Raw genomic sequence first — 10,276 nt, 5'->3', positions numbered from 1 at the left:
GCCGCCTATGTCGGGGGCGATCTCAGGCCACACCAGGGCAACACGACTTGGGGAGGGGGCAGGAGCCAAGCGCCCCCTCCCAGTCCGCGCCATCTCACCGCCCCTCGGGGGCCTCCGTCAAGCGGTTTAGGGAGGCACCGTATCACATTGTTTTCCAATGCAGTCAGGTCCACAAACGGACCCCACTTACTTTGAATAGTGAAGCTGCAGCAGGTGCAAATAAGGTTTAGACAGTGTTACAAGCGCTGCTTAGAACTCTGAAGTATGGCACTCAACATCCAGGACTTATGCCATTTGTGTAAGGCAGTGACATGGTAGCAACTCAGGGACCAAAAGCATGAACGAACACTCATGTATGAAAATCTTATTTGGGGAAGGGGCAGGATCCAAACGCCCCCTCCCAATCCGCGCCACCACACCGTATGTAGAAAATCTGAAGCCATCGTTCTACAAACTCTCAACCAGCCTTGGATGGAAAAATCTTAAAGAATGTACAAACTGAAAACCAGTTTTTGTCTGCATAGCATCAGCAGCAACGCTTGCTATCAGTGCATGAGTTTCATGCTCGATCGATTGAGCTAGCCGGATCGGGCAACAAAAAGTATAAAATAGTTATGTAAATAGTTATTTAATAAAATGTTTTACCCTGTTACTTTGCTGGTGTGTTGTATATATTTATAATATTTGCATAGGGTTTGTTGTTATTTTGGGCGGGGTGGGTGGCGGAGTCGAGCTGTCTTGCAGCCATCATGGTGTGGAGCTCAGTTCATCTCACTATTTTCGTATTTCTCATGAAGGGTTGTTCCTAATGTTTGTATTTTAGCGAGGTCAAAAAGAGATCCAATTAGTGGTCTACTGATTTTGCTCGATTACTTTTATTTTTTTACACGATTTTTCACTATCTGCAAAGACTAAACAGAGTATTGCGACTTTGTGCTTGTTTGTAAATAGAGAATGATCCAAAGAGAACCAATTCTAAAACAGTAAATGCTTGGATAACAATCAATCAAATGGAGAGACAAGCAGGTACGACGGATTACAACGGGGGTAAAGGTCTGCGTTAACTACCCTTCACTATCTGCAAAGAGAGAGTACTACTAAGAGAAAAGAGGGGAGGGGGGGGCAGCGTTCAAAGCACATCAGCGTGCATAAACAAGAAAACGTTTTTACCTATCACGTACTTGACATTTGACAGCTTTTGATATTTGCTATTAAAAAACCATTGAAATTCACAGAAAAAACCATAGGTTATAGTCCATATATAGTTAGGAATTTGCATTTACAAAACCTTGAAAATTCACTGAAAAAAACATTGGTTATAGACCATATATAGTTAGGAATTTGCATTTACAAAACCTTATTTTACTCGCATAAAACCATTGAAATTCCATATATAGTTAGATGCGCTAACTATATATCGCGCACCCGCAATCCACTGCTGATGGTGTCACATATTACATCATTCATGACATGGTTAGTGACATCACTGATGACATCACTGATGACATCTCAAATGACATCACTGATAAAATCACTGATAACATCTCATTTGACATTACTGATCACATCACTGATGATATCATTCATGTGATAATACCTTGAACCTCTTCAGACTCTAATATAACCTTAGATACAATCAGTGTAAACAGACAGTCACAGACTGTCACTCATCCATGGAGTTACTCACACACCTAGTCAGTCATGCAAACAATCAATCACACTTCCATTTCCTCAACTATACAGTTATACACACCTTACTTATTCAAACATATACTAACACATATTTACTCTGTTATACAATCCCTGATACAAGTTCACAATGATCCATACAGCCACTCACACATTCACTGGCTCTTATGCACAGTTATTTATATATGTCAACTCTCACATGTACTGTGTTTTACATATGTACTTACTTTGACATGTAGCACTGAGATATCCATTCACTCACTAATACACTAATGCACACAGTCATCCGCCCATACAGCTGTTTCCACATGCAGTTTTGAACCCATACATATAGTGAATCAACTACTCACACATCTATGTACAGAGTCACACACCTCCCAGCTACCCATACACACACAGTCAGTGTCCCATACAAATACTTGGACAACCAATCAATAACCCATACAGTTATTCATATAGCTACTGATCAACACATGCAGCAGTTTGTAGAACAACAGATATAATGATGCACAAATTAAGATAGTTTAGTCACTAACCCATGCACTCATTAAGACACATTTAATCATTCTCTCATACAGTCAGTCATGCACCTACTAAATCCTTCTTCCAGACACTTATACATCCACTCATTCTTCAATATGTAAGACACATTTTAACTTTACAGAAACATACAGTCACTGGATGTTGTCATCAGTGATGTCATTTGAGATGTCATCAGTGATGTCATCAGTGATGTCACTAACCATGTCATGAATGATGTAATATGTGACATCATCAGCAGTGGATTGCGGGTGCGCGATATATAGTTAGCGCATCTAACTATATATGGAATTTCAATGGTTTTATGCGAGTAAAATAAGGTTTTGTAAATGCAAATTCCTAACTATATATGGTCTATAACCAATGGTTTTTTCAGTGAATTTTCAAGGTTTTGTAAATGCAAATTCCTAACTATATATGGACTATAACCTATGGTTTTTTCTGTGAATATATATATATATATATATATATATATATATATATATATATATATATATATATATATATATATATATATATATATATATATATATATATATATATATATATATATATATATATATATATATATATATATATATATATATATATATATATATGGGCCAACTTACATTGGCGGAAGAACTCGAATACATGCGAGTGCAACGCAAAATGACACTGAGGAACGCAAACGTATCAACAAGCAGCGCAGGAACAAAAGGCACTGTGAGCGCCGCAAATGCACCAAGAGGAAGGGGGAGACAACAAAAGAAAAACATTGGCAGAACAAAAATTAGTAAATGAAAAAACGATCATCAATTTGACTGACACTGAATTGAATGAGGCTGAAAAACAATTATTGACCTTGGGACTCTCATATTGTCCAGAGAGTAATTTTAATTATTGCAATACACAAATAGATGTGTTCAAGTTAATTCGGAAGATACAATTAAAACAGTATTTTGCAGTGAAAACCACTCTGGCAACCAAAAATAAGGTATCAACCCATGGCAAAAGCATCTGCTAGTGGACTGCAAGCCAGAGACACAACCCTCATGAAATCAATGCATCAACTTGATAAAGATGGGGATGACTCAATGAACACACAGGATATTGCTATTAAGAAAGGTATCAGTCTCAATGACACAGCAGCCAGTCCCTTTAAGGCTCCCTCAACTTTTATTCCAAGTATGCCCAAAGACGCTATAGACACCTATGCGGAATTGATTACTGAAGGTCTGAAAAAACAACATTTTAAGGTCATGAAAACACAGAGTCTAACCAACATAAAAATGAGACCGTACAACAACCTAATGAAAAATCTAAAAACAAATGATAATATAATTATCAACCAATCCGACAAAGGAGGCAATATAGTACTTTGGGGGAAGAAAGCGTATATAGAAGAAGCCCATAGACATCTTGATGATCAATCTTGCTATACTTTGTCTAACATGAAAAACATCAAAGAAATTCAACAAACCTTTTATAATGACTTGAATCGCTGGAAACGAGAGGGACTACTATCAAGAGATGAATTAAAATTTGTACATAAAGAACATCCGGTATTACCAAACATTTACTTTATCCCTAAAGTGCATAAGGGAGTAATTCCGGTACCTGGCAGGCCCATTGATTCAGCGATAAATAGCCTATTTGAAAATACTTCAAAGTATATTGATTTTCATTTACAGGAATTTGTGACCTCCCTTCCAGCTTATATTAAGTACACCAATGAATTTTTGCATTCCTTCAATCAGTGTAGGTGGTCGGCTGATTACCCACTAATAACCATGGACATAGCCACATTATACACTAGTATCTCCCACACAGATGGTATCAATGCAATCAAGTTTTACCTGGGTAAAAGACCTATAGAACAGTTCAATCATAACAACATGCTTGTTTCTATGATAGACAAATGTTTGAACAATAATGTCTTTTTATTTGAAAACCAGGTTTATAAACAATTGAGGGAAGTGGCCATGGGGGCATGTTTCTCCCCCAGCTACGCGGGGCTCCACGTCGGCTGGTGGGAGGAACATGGCCTCAGGGTTACACACTCCGCATTTTGGCTGAACAACATAGTCAAATACTGGAGATACATCGATGATGTATTCATCATCTGGAAAGGTACTAGTGAACTGGCACACCAATTTGTTGACAACATCGGTGAAGGTCAGGTTTAAGTTGTTAATACACTTAATAAAGCAGTTAAACAATCATTTTTTTTTTAAAAAACATCCATTTACATACTTATTTAACCATTTATTCTTCCATCAACCTTTACAAATACAAATATTAAACATATTAATTTTAAAGAAAGACACACATTCACTGGCTGGTGTCATCAGTGATGTCATGAGTGATGTCACTGACGATGTCATGAGTGATGTAATATGTGACGTCATCAGCAGTGCATTGCAGGCGCGCTTGTTATAGTGAGTCCAACTAACTATAACGTTGGAATTTCAATGGTTTTATGTCAGTAAAATTTCCAGCTTACTATAACTGGTGTCAAACCTATGGTTTTTTCAGTGAATTTCATAGGTTTTTTAAATGCTAATTCCTAACTATATATAAGGCCCCAAACCTATGTTTTTTTCAGTGAATTTCAAAGTTTTGTTAATAGCAATTGTCTATAGCTATGAAATGTAATATTTTAGAAAATTAATGAATCCTATATTATATTTGTATTCAAAACTATTTTTTTTAATGTATATATTTTTTTTTGCCCTGGAGCGCTCCCGGGGGGCGCTCCGGTGAGCGCCCCAGAAAGCGTAGTCTTTTGAAGCGCCCGGGGTTGCGCACCGGGGAGCATCCCGTTAGCGCTAATGCCGCGAACGAAAACTTCATCGTGACGTATCGCGTAGCTGCGTCGGCGTGATACGCACGGCGTAAGCGCACCCGGAAGCACTCGAGCGAATACGATCGCGCAACGTAAACATCTGACACGCTTACGCGACGCGCCCCCGGGCGCGTCCGGGGGCGCGTAGCGAAGGCGCATCGGGTCATGTGACCGGAAAATAAAACTTTTAATTGGTGCAGAACAGTTTTGGTTTCATAATGATGAAACCCCTGGTCTTGTGACCTAAAAATAACACTTCTCATTGGTTCAGGACTTTTTTTTTTTTCTCCAAATGATGAAAGCCCCCACCTTTTTTCCTTATTCTGACTTTGTCCTTTGACTGAGGATGACCTGTTTTGAGATCTTTGAGGTTTATTTTGTACTTTGAAATGGCTACAGTAGCAGCATCAGCTGGAGCATCTGCACCACCACCACCACCACCACCACCACCAAGAGGACCACCACAACATCACATTGGTGGTCAAGAAGGAGAGGAGGAGGAGGAAGAGGAGGAGGGGCGGAGGAGGAGGTGGCTGGAAGAACACAATACCCCATACCAACCCAAGCCACACATTGTATGGGAGTTTTTTTCCATCCCTGAGGGAAAAAAGAAACTGAATGCAGCAAAGGTGACTTGCCTTATCTGTGACATGGAACTTTCAAGGGGTAACCCAAATAAAAAATATTAATTTAGGAATAATACCATAATTAGGCACATGCAGCGCAAGCATCCGAACAACTATGCTGCCGCAGAGATGAGAGAACTGGCCGGCAACCCTCCCCAATCTACACCCAGCACCTCCAAACGAAAACAACCCACTCCATCAGGACCAGAGACAAGGGAGACAATCCCTTGTATACAACCACGGTTTGGAGAATTTAGGGTCACATGTATTTTTTGTGGTAAGACCATCTCCTATGGTGAGCAGAGCCTAAAGCTCATCCTCCTTGCTGGTGACAACCACAATTGCCCCAAAAAACTCAAATTTTTTCCTTATTTTTTTTTTACTCCAGTTGAGCCATTTTCAATTCACAGTTTTTTGTTTCTCCCCATAAAAATAAAAAAAAATGCAAAATAGTTCATAAAAGCCAAAGAAAATACAAAATGTTTAAAAAAAATGAAAATATAAAACAACAAAAAGAAGAAAAAAAAACAGTTCCTTTTAGAACTACCTCCAATGTATAAAAAAATGCTAAATTTTTTTGAAAACTCTATCATTATTTTTTCCCCATGGAACGCTCCCCGGTGCGCGTACCGGGTGCTTTTTGGCATATATGCCCCTCCTAAATTCCGCTCAGAAAACCTAGAGGGTCAGGGGGTGTCTACCGTGCCCCCTTTTACCCATTCCCAATGTTGTTTGTCCTCCATCTTGTGTCTCAATTCGACTGAAACACAAAATGGCGGACTCCCGTAGCGCTCCCGGTGCGCGTACCGGGGCGCGCACCGGTAAGCGCTCCCCAAAAAAATGTGGGAAATAAAATTACATAAAAACCACTGGACAGACTTTCACCAAATATAGAATAGACCCTACTACATTCCAGTCCCTACCATTATCCCAAATTTGATGGTATTCAATTGAGCCATTTGGGCTGTAGCCCTGTCTAAATATCCTGAGGTAAATTACATGACAAAAACACATATGAAGTGTTACAATTTACAACCAATTAAAATGTTACTTTCATTTTCTACTTTTTTTTTCCTGACATTTGATTGGTTATGTACTTGAATATAAATGAAAAATGAGAGGGAAACACGGCCATTTTGACTACAACTACCTGAGATACATATTTAAAAGATTTTCTCATTTATCTTCATCACCTTTCTATAAGGTAAGTTATAAATTTGTAAGGGGCACTTTAAGTTCATTTGTAAAAACGTTTTCTGACAGTTATTTACTGTCCCTCTGTTATAATTACAGATTGAGATAGGCTTCTCTGTTATAGATTGAATTAGACTTCTCTGGTATAATTATGAATTTTCTTATGCTTCTTCACATACACTTTTTTATATTTCTAAATTTTTTTTCTATATTTCTACTTCCTACCTCATACCATACACTGCCCAAAGATAACTTCACTGATAAAAACTCACAAATACCTGTCTGAACTTAAACCCAACAGTGCCCTATCTCTACTGATATGTTTATTTTTTAAGCAATTTACAGCAAGAAAATGGAAGGAGAGCAAAACAAATTTAATATTTCATTCGAAATTGATCTGGAGAACAATCCTAAGGAAGAGATTGATGAATTAGACTTTTTGGATCAGTCTCTGGACCAAGACTGGAAAGGGGCGACCATTCGGTCCCCCCGAACGTATGGTGGAGTACCACGATCCCCCCGGGAAGCCATCTTGGGCGGGAGGCGTGTCTCGGCTGGTATGCCCGAAGCGGCGTAGCCGGGGCGCGCCTTATTCCCGCCCTAGAGTGGGCTGGCCTAGACACCGACGCGGCCGGCCACGCCCTCGGAGGCAGGCGGGGGCGGGTTTACGCCCACCCTGAAGACGGATAAAAGGAGCGGAAGCCAAGAAAGCATCCTCTTGTTCCTGTGCTCTGAAGCTGCACCTCCCCGCTGCACGTGAGCTCGTGACGGAACGAAGAGCCAATTTTGAGCGTTGTAATCCCTCTTTTTGTCTTACAGATATCCCGTCTAGGAATGCCCAAGAAGGTCGGAAAGCGAGTCGGTACCGAGGAGATGCTCCGCATACTCATGAAGGAGATAGCCGATCTGAAGAGAAAGGTTGAGGCTAAGGACGGGGAGGGAGGACCGAAACGGCCTTTACAGGGAACAATTCCCGGGGGGAAAAGCAAGAGGCCCAGAAGGGGAGCACTTGGGGGGGAGACCCCGGTTCCCGAAGCGCCACGAGAGGAGCCAACCCCGGCGCCAAAGGAGGGAAACCCAATCCCTGTGGTGGTTACCCCTGCGGACAGGAAGGATATGCCCCCCGAGTTAGCGGCACAATTGGCAGCGTGGTTGGGAAACGATAGCGAGGGCGCCACGGCTGACGATGCCCGGGCAGTGATGAGGCAACTGCGGGAATCTAGGGAGGCTGCGAAGACGCCATCTTCTGTTCCCCCACAGGTCCCGGCGGTTGGAAGTACAGCAGGCCCAAGTTCGGCGACAAGCGTGGGGTCTACTTCAGGTAAGCGGCCATTGCCGATTGCGGGGGGAGAGTCTGCACCTTCTCGAAAGGAGAAGATTGCCCAGCACGTTCCACTAGAAGTCAAGGAATTGATTTGGGCGGATAAATATGTAAACATGTTTTCATTGCTTACCGACCATTACGAGATCGAGCATGTAAAGAGTCAAAAGGAGCTCATGCATCCGAGTGTTTGGCGCGCAAAAATGGCCGCCTTTAAGGTCGACGAGACCATTGGTACTTGGGGCAGAGCGTGGGGAATTTTTACTTCCATCATGGGGGAGCGCAGGCCTGAGTTGTTGACCGAGTTACCCATTTATCAGTCACGTATTATGGAGTATTCTGTGGCATATGGGGGCAATCAGTGGTTCTGCTATGATAATCTGTTTAGGAAAGCTAAAGAACACAACCCGTTGTTGTCTTGGGATTGTTATGACTCTGTGTCTTGGCAAAAAATGGAGAGTACAGGGATGTTGAAGGTGCCATTAGTAGGGAGTAACGGGGGGGAATCCTCCCGCCAAAACTCTGGGACGCCCTTTCGGACGGGTGCAGGTAACGAGTTCCACACGAAGCCGAGTGGCAACACAGGTAAAAGGGGGATCTGTTGGAATTTTAACAGGAGCAAATGTACCAGGCCCCAGGGGTCATGTAAATTCAGACATGAGTGTGGGGGGTGCGGGCAGCCATCCCATCCTGAGTCCATGTGCAGAGCCAAAACGGGTGATAACGGTAGTAAGGGAGGCGCCAAACAGGTCTAATATAGTCCGAGGGGCGCCTTTACCGACCCCGATTGATACCATGGCAATGATTCCTTGGCTCAGCGAATACCCAGATCATGCTTCCGCTGGGGTGTTACGGAACGGGTTTTCATATGGTTTCCGCATCCCAGTGGGGGATTTTCAGGGGGTACCGGACTGTAAGAATCAAATGTCGGTCTTACAGCATACGGCAGTGGTGCAGGTAAAGATTGGGAAAGAGGTGACTCGAGGTCGTGTCGCCGGTCCATTCGATTTGCCACCAGTTGCTAATTTTGTGTGTTCTCCTCTAGGGGTGGTTCCCAAGAAGGACCCGGGTGAGTTTCGGCTGATACATAATTTGTCAGCCCCGCATGGTCTTTCCGTGAATGACGCGATAGACCCGAAAGTATGTTCGGTGCGGTACGCATCTTTCGATGAGGCCGTTGCCATGTTGAATCGCCTGGGGCCCGGGACGCTGATGGCCAAATCGGACATCGAGTCAGCGTTCCGGTTGCTCCCGGTACACCCAGACGATCAGCGTCTCCTTGGTTTTCAGTTTCAGGGTCGCTATTACATGGATAAATGTATGCCAATGGGATGCTCGATTTCATGTGCCTATTTCGAGAAATTCAGTTGTTTTCTGCAGTGGGTATTCACGAGGAAGACAGGTTTTCAACATGTTATGCACTATCTCGATGACTTTCTGTTTCTGGGGGCAGCCGGGGATTCTGAGTGTGGACAGGCCTTACATGAATTTTGTGTCCTAATGAATCAATTCGGTGTGCCATTGGCGCCAGGTAAGACGGTGGGTCCCTCGACCTTGATCGAGTTTCTGGGGATCGAGCTCGACTCGGTGGAAGGTTGTTTTCGCTTACCTAAAGAAAAAGTGTTAAAATTCAGGTTATCCCTTGAGACATGTATTCGTGCAACGAAAGTGAACTTGCATCAATTGCAGCAGGTGGTTGGTCAGTTGAATTTTGCCCTAAGAGTAATGCCGATGGCACGCCCCTTTTCCCGCTCGATTGCACAGTCCATGGTCGGCTTGAAGGAAGGACATCATCGTACGAGGCTCTCGGCAGAGGTTCGCCAGGACATGCGCATTTGGATTGCATTCCTGGCGGATTTCAATGGTCGAATTGTCTGGAATAAACCAGCAGTGTCTTCCAAGGAGTTGGGGCTATGGACAGACTCGGCGGGGAGTATGGGTTTTGGCGCCATATTGGGTACACAATGGTCGGCTCAAAAATGGCCGTCATGGTGGCATGAGTGCGGGTTGACGAGTAACATTGCTTTTCTCGAACTGTTCCCCATTCTGATGGCCTTGAAAACATGGCCAGAGGGGTTT

The sequence above is a fragment of the Lissotriton vulgaris genome, chromosome 1_1 (assembly GCF_964263255.1).
Source record: "Lissotriton vulgaris chromosome 1_1, aLisVul1.2, whole genome shotgun sequence".
In the NCBI taxonomy this organism is placed as follows: domain Eukaryota; kingdom Metazoa; phylum Chordata; class Amphibia; order Caudata; family Salamandridae; genus Lissotriton; species Lissotriton vulgaris.
This window is presented reverse-complemented; position numbering follows the sequence as displayed.